This window comes from Octodon degus, unplaced genomic scaffold, assembly GCF_000260255.1.
Source record: "Octodon degus isolate 3935 unplaced genomic scaffold, OctDeg1.0 scaffold00013, whole genome shotgun sequence".
Lineage (NCBI taxonomy): Eukaryota > Metazoa > Chordata > Mammalia > Rodentia > Octodontidae > Octodon > Octodon degus.
The window spans coordinates 25051290-25060527 of record NW_004524589.1 but is presented as its reverse complement, the minus strand read 5'-3'; positions in this window follow the sequence as shown (position 1 = coordinate 25060527).

The following is a 9238-nucleotide window of genomic DNA, read 5'->3' as shown; positions in this document are numbered from 1 at the left end:
GCACTTGTAAGGGGGTTAAGAGACTAGAGTTCTTTTCTATTCTCCAATGCAAGTGGGTTCTGACTATGAATCAGAAAATAGGACCTCATCAAACCTACCAGTGTCTTGACCTTCCATTTTTCAGACTCTGGAACTGAGAAATAGAATTCTGTTCTTTGAGCTATTTTTCCATGGCATTTCTGTAGAGCAGCCCAAATAGACTAAAGCAGAGAGCTTCCAGAATTTCAGAATATATTTTTGGTTCATATATATCCATCAAGGGAAACTGGTAAAGGTCAGAAATCAATTTTTCCTTTGCCCTTTCTCTGTGATTCAAACATATTAGAACACAGGTTATTATCAGTTGAGATTCAGGATCCACTTCTCTGGCAATTGAGAGAATAATAATTATGACTTTAACTGGCAAATCATTTTAAAATTACAAGTGATGCTTATTCAAAAGAACAATCTCTTCTTGTCAGTGATAATAGTGTGCTGAAGAAAAATCATGAGAGCCAAATAAGACAGACTTTTCTGTACTTTTATAAGGTGTAGAAAAAGGCAAGGATTGGGGTTCTTTATATAATTGTGATCCTGATTCCAAGCACCTTGGGCAGAAAACATGGAAAATATCCTCCCCCTCAGCAGCAGAGCTGGGAACAGAATCTGGGAAATCCTCGAAGAGAGAAATGGGGCTACTGTAAGGATGATGGCCATATAAATTTGGAAACTAACACCTCATGGCAGAAAGATTAGGAAATATTCCTTAAGGTCAATGGATTCTATCATCAGACAAGCTATTTTTAAAAGTGTTTTTTTTTAAAACCTCTATACAGTCCTCCCAGGGTGTGGTTCTTATTTCCTCCTTCCTCTATCTTGGCAGAACATCCTCATAATAGGTTTCTCCCAAAGAAATGCCAATTCCTAATATCAGACAGCTCCACTCAGAGCAATAAAAATCATATTTCCCTTTGCAGGCCGATCATTATTACTAATACCCATTGTATTGTAAGGCTGTATCCAACTGCTTAGTGTATTTCTTGGCACTTGAACATACATTTTTAAAGATCTTAGCTTTAGTAAAATCAGGCTACAGGAGAGAGTAAAAAGGGAGCAAGTAAGGGCCGGCGAGATAGCTCAGCAGACTAAGTGCCTGCTTAGGTGAGTGCAGGGACCTGGGTTCAATTCCTGACACCCCATGCTGTACCAGCCTGCCCCTGGGCACACTAAGTGGGCCACAGAGACCAGACGTGGTGGCACAGGCCTGTGATCTCAGTGCTGGGGAGGCTGAAAACTGGATGATCACTAAGAGTCCAAGCTGTATAGTGAGACCCTGTACCAAATAAATAAATAAATAAATAAATAAATAAATAAATAAATAGTGAATAAATGAGACAACTAATTTGATGTATTTAAAAGGTTACTAGGCTAATGAGAATATACCTAGACAGGCGCCGGCCAAATAGCTCAGCAAATTAAAGTGCAGGGGCCAAGGGTTCAATCCCTGGCCTGCCCTGCCAGTCCAACTCCCAGGGCTTCCTGAGACATCAATTGAGACTGGGCATGGTGGTGTGTGCCTGTAATCCCAGCCCTTAGGAGGCTGCAAACAGGTGGATTACTGCGACTTTGATCTTGTAGTGAGAGCCTGAACACCCTATAGACCCTTCCCTAAAATTAAAAAAAAATATATAGATAGATGATAGATAGATAGATAGATAGATAGATAGATAGATAGATAGATAGACAGAGCATTCTTCCTGAAGACCTCAAGTAGAAGTGTGGGATAAAAAGAGGGTAGAAGACCTCCCTGTCCTGCATTAGAGGGTCTAGTTCAGGGTTAACCACAATGGTTGGGAAGTTGTCTGGAGAGAAGCATGAGTTTTCAAGCCCTCAGATTTATAGTCTGGCTTAACACTTCCTCTCCTACTGAGAAACAAGAAGCCTGAGAAGTCTTCCACCGCAGGTGTGAGCCGGAGGCGGCCTGAACTTGCCATGATCTGTCTATGAATTTTCAAATCTCTGTTAAGTTGTTACCTAGCATTTAACTCTAATCCCAGGAAGTTGGTTGAGTTTCTTCTTTATTAGTTGAAAAAATGTCAAGGAGGACCTATTCTTCTTAGGTTTCACCCTAAGTGCCCTTAATACTGGATGATCCAGAAAGCAAAAGGACTCTTAATGTCTTGAGTTTTCCGTTCTTGCTCAGGGCAAGATGAGTTGAGTAGAGCATTCAGATTTGCACACAGTATCCATTCAGTAATTTGATGCTATCCAGTCCCCTTAGAAGGGACAAAACAAAAACAAAAATTAAAAAAGTGCCAAGATACTGCATCCTTTTTCCTTTTCATTCTTCCTGAAGAAATAAAAATGACAAAACATAAAAAAAGATTCAGTTCTGGGGGTATAAATTAGTGACAAAATGTTTGTCTCTTGTGTGCAGAGGTCCCTGGGTTTGATTCCTGGCCCTGCCAAAACAAACAAACAAAAATATTCGGAATGTTACTGAGTTAGTCTTTTTTCTGTCACTGTGATATCTCAGTTAAACAGCTTAAAGAAAGGCTTATCTTCACTCATACTTTCAGAAGTTTAAGCTATGGTCAGCACATCCTATTGTGGGCTTTTGGGGGAACAAAAATGTCATGTGTGAGAAAATCTGGTCATCCAAGGCAACCAGGAAGAAGGGAGGAAGTGAGGGAGGGAAGAAAAGAGAAGAAGAAAGAGGAGGAAAGGGGAGCCTTGGCTTAAGAGCACACCCAAGGTGTCCCGTCCTCTTTCACTAGGACACACCTCCTGGGTTTCTACCTCCTAGTAGCCATCAAATTATGAACCTATCAGTGGATGAAGCCATCGATGAAGTCAGAGCCCTCAAGATCCAAACATTTTCCCCAAGACCCTCCTCTAAACATAGCTGCATCGGAACCAAGGCTACAGCATGTGAATCTTTGAGGGCCATTCCAAATCCAAAGAGTAACAGCATATGAGATACATGATCATACTCCTTAAGAGGTCCACTGATGAGTTAGAGTGGTAAAATGATTTTTTTTTTAGATTGTTCTATGTTACTAAAGTCTTCCTACTCTAAAGCATAAAGTTTGACATCATTAGTGGCTTCAAAGAGCTGACAAGTTTAAACATATTGGTATAAGAGTCATGAGTATTTTTTAATGATAAATCATCATTTATTTAAATCTAAATAAATATCACTCATTAACTTGAGTCAAAACAAGTTGTTCATACTTTAGAGAATTCTTTAAGAAAATCACGTTCAACCGAGACAATGCCTCTTAGGGACTGTTGCTATGGGCCGTTGCTGAAACATCTGCTTTCTTTAGCAGCATGTCCTGTATGAGAAGAAAATTCAATATAAATAGAAAGGATATGCGACCATCTTATAACATGTGCCAAGGTAAAACCAGAAAGTACCTCCTCAGTTAAGCCAAGCAAAACCAGAATTATGTGACAAGCTTGTCTACTGATTGCCTTATGTCATTAATTCTACTTATCTCTATTTACCTAAAGTTGTACGTTTAATCTCGTCTTATAAAATGTGTGTTACACAGTTGATGCCAAAATCTACTTCATGGTGTACTCCATTTCTTTTTAATGTTGGAAGACATTCAGACAGACATTATACTTTAAATATGTCAATATTATTTTTGTCTTATTTATCTATATAAAATCATAGCAAATTAATGGATACAGAATATGCCAAATTTTAAGAGTAGCATGTTTAGTATCTACTAAAATATTGCTTTACTTTCAAAAGAGTGTGTCATTTGTTGTCCTTACAGATCTTAATATTTTAGATTGTGTTTATTAATTTTCTTTTTACGAAGATCTGATGTACCAGCCTGCATCATACTCAGTCCCTTGAAGCCATTCCAGAATTCTTCTCTATTCATCAATTTCCTTTTCACCCCATTGTTGTGCCACCACAAACATCACACTAAGTACAAAATGTAACTTTCAGACTTGCTGACCACGTATCTCTGGATTGGCGCCTCAGATGCCTCTTCAGTGTGAACCACATAGCTCCTTACATAACACCTTGCGCGGGGTAGGAGCTTGCTAACATTTTTCATTCAACAAATAAATGCACTAATGATGTCTTCATTATTTAAGGGCCTGGAACTGAACTGAATTTTAAAATCCTACCACCACTAAAACAAAATCGAAATTTTAATAGCATCTATAAAATTCAGAAGTATCTCCTATAATTTACTGAGCACTAGATTAAGATTAGCATTTTCACAGACAGAAAGCTTCCTTGCTGATTCTGACCCCTTTAAAAAGCCCCCCACAATTATAACCTGTAAATCATAACAGGAGTTTCACTAGGGCATCAGGTTGATGACATAACCAGCCAGCACAAGAAAAACACTTGGGCTGCACAATTTCAAGGGCTTGATGCAGTTGCTCGCGTTCCGAGATGCATGTCTTTGTCGACCGCTTGTTTGTTTTTATTGGTTGAGGAAATGTGTTGCTGTAACAAAGCCATAAAAGGCTGCAGAGATGGAATCTGGAGGATCTAAAGGTATTTAAAATAAATATTTCCACCCTTGAGTTTAGCAATTTTCAAGACAGATGTCTTCTATCAAAGAAAGTAGCAAATGCTTTTTTTCTTCCTCAACTTGGCAGAAGCATTTGCATTTTCTATGTTCTTAATTCCCTGATAGGGAGGGAGTTTGGTTTCCTTTTTCCTTGCATTTGGTTCATGGCTTAAAGTTGCCCTCTAGGAGATAGAGGTGGTATGAGACACTGATTACGTAGTACTGGAACTCGAGACTGTTTAGCTTTATCAGTCACTGCCAGAGGTAAGACTATTGTTTGTGGAAATCTATAATGTGACCACTTTTGAGATAATTTTCTTTGCATAAATTATTTCTTTTGCTTTTTATAATTTAAGAAACTTTATTGTGTATAGGCATCAGACAAGGAAATTAATGTTTGAATCATTAAATATATTTGCCAAGAATAGTCAATTGATAAATGAAAAGACAGGAACTGAGTCCAGCTCTTTTTAATTCCAGAATTCTTGTTTTAACCACTATGTTCTTTGTTGTCTATAAACCTTAGATATGTACCTAGACACTTCTGCATTTTTTCCTGCTGCTGCAAAGATACTGTGAATTAATATTTGTAAAACACTTGGACCAGCGCCTATGGTAGCTTTCCATTGCTGTGACAAAATACCTAATGTCAACCACTTACAAGGAGGGTAGACTCATATTCCTTCAGGGGGTTTGGTTCAGGTCCTGCTACCTCCATTCCTTGGGCTCTGAGGTGCAACAGAACCTCATAGCTTTGGAGGCAGGTGGCAAAGGAGGCTGCTCGCCTCATGGTAGTCAGGAGCCAAAGAGAGAGTGAGAGACAGAAAGTAAGAGGAAGGGTCCAGAGATACACTGTCCTCAAGAGCACGCCTCCAACGACCCAGACTCTTCAATGGGGTCCCAACATCTACCTCTCCATCGCCTCCTGGTAACTCATCAAATTATGCCTATATCAGTGAGTTGATCTGAGGGGGAGGTCAGCATCTTCATGCTTCAGTCAGTATCCTGAAGTCTTACCTCTGAGCCCCACCCCAGGCCATCAACACAAGAGCCTTTGGAGAACCTTCCAGACCTAAACCATCAAAGTGCCTGGTGGAAATTTTCAATACGCTATAAGTTCCAAACAGTTGTTATTATTTTTTGCTTTGAAGAGTCAACTTTATGTTAGACAACTGGAAAAATAACTTTTTATACTTATCTACCTATTTATATTTCATGTAACTTTCATTTCATCCAATAACTTTAAATTTTTTATGGTAATATTTCTCTTCAGCTTGAACAACTTTTAACCTTTTTTATGAGATAAATTTTCTGGCAACAAATTACCTTTACTTTTCCTTATCTGAACTGTTTCTTATTTTCTCTTTAATTTTGAAAGATATTTTATGTAATTATAAGTTTACATGTGTTTTATTGAATTGTAAGTTCACATTGTTAAAAATTTCACTTTGATAATGTCACCTTTCATGTTCCTTCATTCTTAAAATGAATTGAATGTATTCCTTTTGTTTTCTTTTTTTCCTCTTTGGCTGCTTTTAAGACTTGATCTTTGGTTCTTAGTAAACATGTTAGGTGCATAATCTATTATATTTTAGGTTTGATGTGCTTTTGGATCTGTGTTTTGATGTTTGTCATCAAATTTTGCAAGAAAATTGTCCAATATTCCTTTCAATATTTTTTTCTCCCTCATTTCTCTCTTCTGATGGGTCAGGAAGTATATGTATTTTTGACCATGTGATAAAATGTGTAACTAATGGAATTTTGCTCAATTATTTCAATAGCTTTTTCTGTCTGTGCTTCATTTTCAATAATTTCTATTGGCTCATCTACTTTACTGGTCCTTCATTTTATGTCCTTAGAGCTGGTCCCAACAATGCCCTTTCAACTTCAGATACTGCACTTTATGACTCTAGGTATATGGCATCTGTTTAGACTTTCCATATCTCTCCTGAAGTACTCTATCTCATCCATCTTCCAGAAGATCTTTTAACATTTGTCATAGTAGTTTTAATGCCCCCTACTACCATTCTCAGCATCTGAGATCCATGAGTCTGCTTCAACTGACGATGGACCTTCTTCTTTACCATGGGTCACATTTTCCTGCTTCTGGCATGTTTAATGATTTTTGTAAAAGACATTTACACTGGGATTGCTCATGGTGATGCCAATCAAGACCGTATTCTGTAGTTTCCTTTGAAGAGTCATGATCTATTTTTAAAGCAAACAGTTAAATTACTGGTGGATTACCTTGAGCCTGTCACTATTTGGTTTTAGTTTGCAATTTTAATAGCATGCGTTTATTTCAGTTTTGATCTTTGTTCTGGGATGTGATCTTTGTTCTCAAGGTGTGGCCCTCTGAGGTTTCAGCGAACAGCCCAAGATGTTTGCTAACCCCTATTAACCTGATAGGACTTGGATGTCAAATTCTGTCTCCTCAGGACTGGGGGAAGATGTAGAAATCTCTGAGTTTCTCTTTAAGTCTCACACGTTGGACTCCCAACAAGGATGTCATAGTCTTCCCAGCTGTGCAGTGTAGAACATAGCTAAGGATCTGGATGCAGTGGATGTGCAGCTGTAAGGAGCTCCTCCCACTGGTGATTGCTTCTTTTCAGAATTTCTGCCCTCAGTTTCCAGGTGCTCTGATGCTCTGAACGCTGACCTCTGAGCTTCTCAGCACAGGGGGACTGCTGCTTGGATTGAAGTCTCATGTTTGTAGCCTTCCTAGACAAAGGATTGCCCTAAACAAACAAGCATGTAAAAGGATGTCTCATCTAGTTTCCCTTTGTCAAGGATCACATCAAACCCATATTCTGACAGTTTGTAACTTCAGTAACCCAGGCAGTTGTCTTTTAAAAATTTATTTACTCCAGGGTTCAGTTGCGAATGGCAGGATTGTTCTGGAATACATTATTCTGCCAGAAGTGTACATTCTCAATAAATTATGTTATAAATATTAATCATCTTTTTATCAATGAGGTGCTCTGAATGTTAAGTTGTTGGCATAGGACCACATTTGGCATCGGAAGTGCCTTTTAATTAAAAGCCATCATCATTAGAGGAATGACTGAGAGCTTATCAGAAAGACAGCTACAGAGGAAGAGAAAACTATAGTATAGGAAAATCACAAGAAAGAGCTCCACAGCAGTTTTGACTCATGATAACTGGCTGTCACTTGCACAGAGACCACAGCAGCTGTTTGTGAAGTCTTCCTTATAGCCAGATGTTACTTCTAAAGAAGTCATTATTATGAAATTCGTAAACTCAGAGCAAAGACTTTTGGTCCCAATCTCGTATGACTATCCAGCTAATACTCTGGCAGAACCAGAAGGCAGAAATCAAAGAACATGTGACCTAAGATGTTTAGAAAGAATTTTACACTGGAATCAAACTCATTATCTGAAAACCAGTTCATACGCTTCTCCTTCACGGTGATAGAGACAATTGTGCCTCTCAAAAGTCCATTGTGTACTCAGAAGTCTACGTACAGTGTGTGACTTTGCCTACTTGTGGCTTTTTATCTCCTGTTTCAGACTATAGCTGCTTTTAAACACTACTTTGAAAATAAAGACTGGCTCACGAAGACACAATGAAGAAAAGCCCAATCAATACATATTTATCAAATGCCAAACTTGAAAGCAGTTACATAGACTATCTGAAACACTAGCTGGCTTCTAAAAACTAGACGGCAGAAACTGTATAATGACTAGGCAAAGTTTTAGGAAGCATTGACTGGAGTTAGGACTTGAAAATTAAAAATAGCAATGAATAGGAAAGAGAAATGGCATCCATATACGGGGATAAATACAACCTAATAAATAAACTGTGTATGATAGAGACAAAGGACAAGGTCAGTTTAACTGGGGTGGTGCACTGGTTGGGTTAATCGGCTTGGATCAGGTAAGGGTAGAGACAGTGAAATGTTAGGGAGAGGAGTTTGATCCTGCCAACGGAGCATTTTCTCAGTTTAGAAAGTAGTAAAGGGAAACTATATGAATCAAGAAATGTGTTTAATGGGAAGACATTTATTACGACATATATTTTACTTGGTATTATTTTTGAAGTTTTTTTTTCTTAAAACAGCATACACAAATGGCAGAGAACAAAGTTGGAGATATTCTACTCTTAAGGGGTATTCAGTTACTATAATAATAAGAGAGATATTATATGAAATATGAAGAGAAAGTCCTTTAACATTATGTAACTTCTCACATTAACCCTGGTATAATTCTGCTTTGGACTAGTCAGGTCTCTTTGAAAGCTATTTTATACAGCTCACACCAAAGCTGATATAAAAGGGACAACATCTCTTTGGTGCAGTGAGTTGGGCATATTCTCTTTTCCTTCATTCAATTATTCAGTCAACTATTTGTTGCTATTCAGACAAGTATACCTGGAGAGTATACGATATGTGAGGCATTGTTGCAGGCACTGGGGCTACAGTGGCCAGCTAGGTGGTGGTGAGCGAGTTCCAACATAGAGCCTTCTTCCCTGGTCTTCCTCCTTATGTGCTCTCTACCTCCCTGGGGCCACAGCCTTACTGCCATCCTTATTCTTATAGATTGACACCAGCCTGTCCCATTTCATTTTGAAACCTCAGCTTCCCTGTCTTTTTATTTTATTTTATTTTATTTTATTTATTTATTTTGACATCAGTTATTCTTATTTTAAAGAAAAAAAATAAAAACAATGGTACAAAATCTCAAAACAAGATT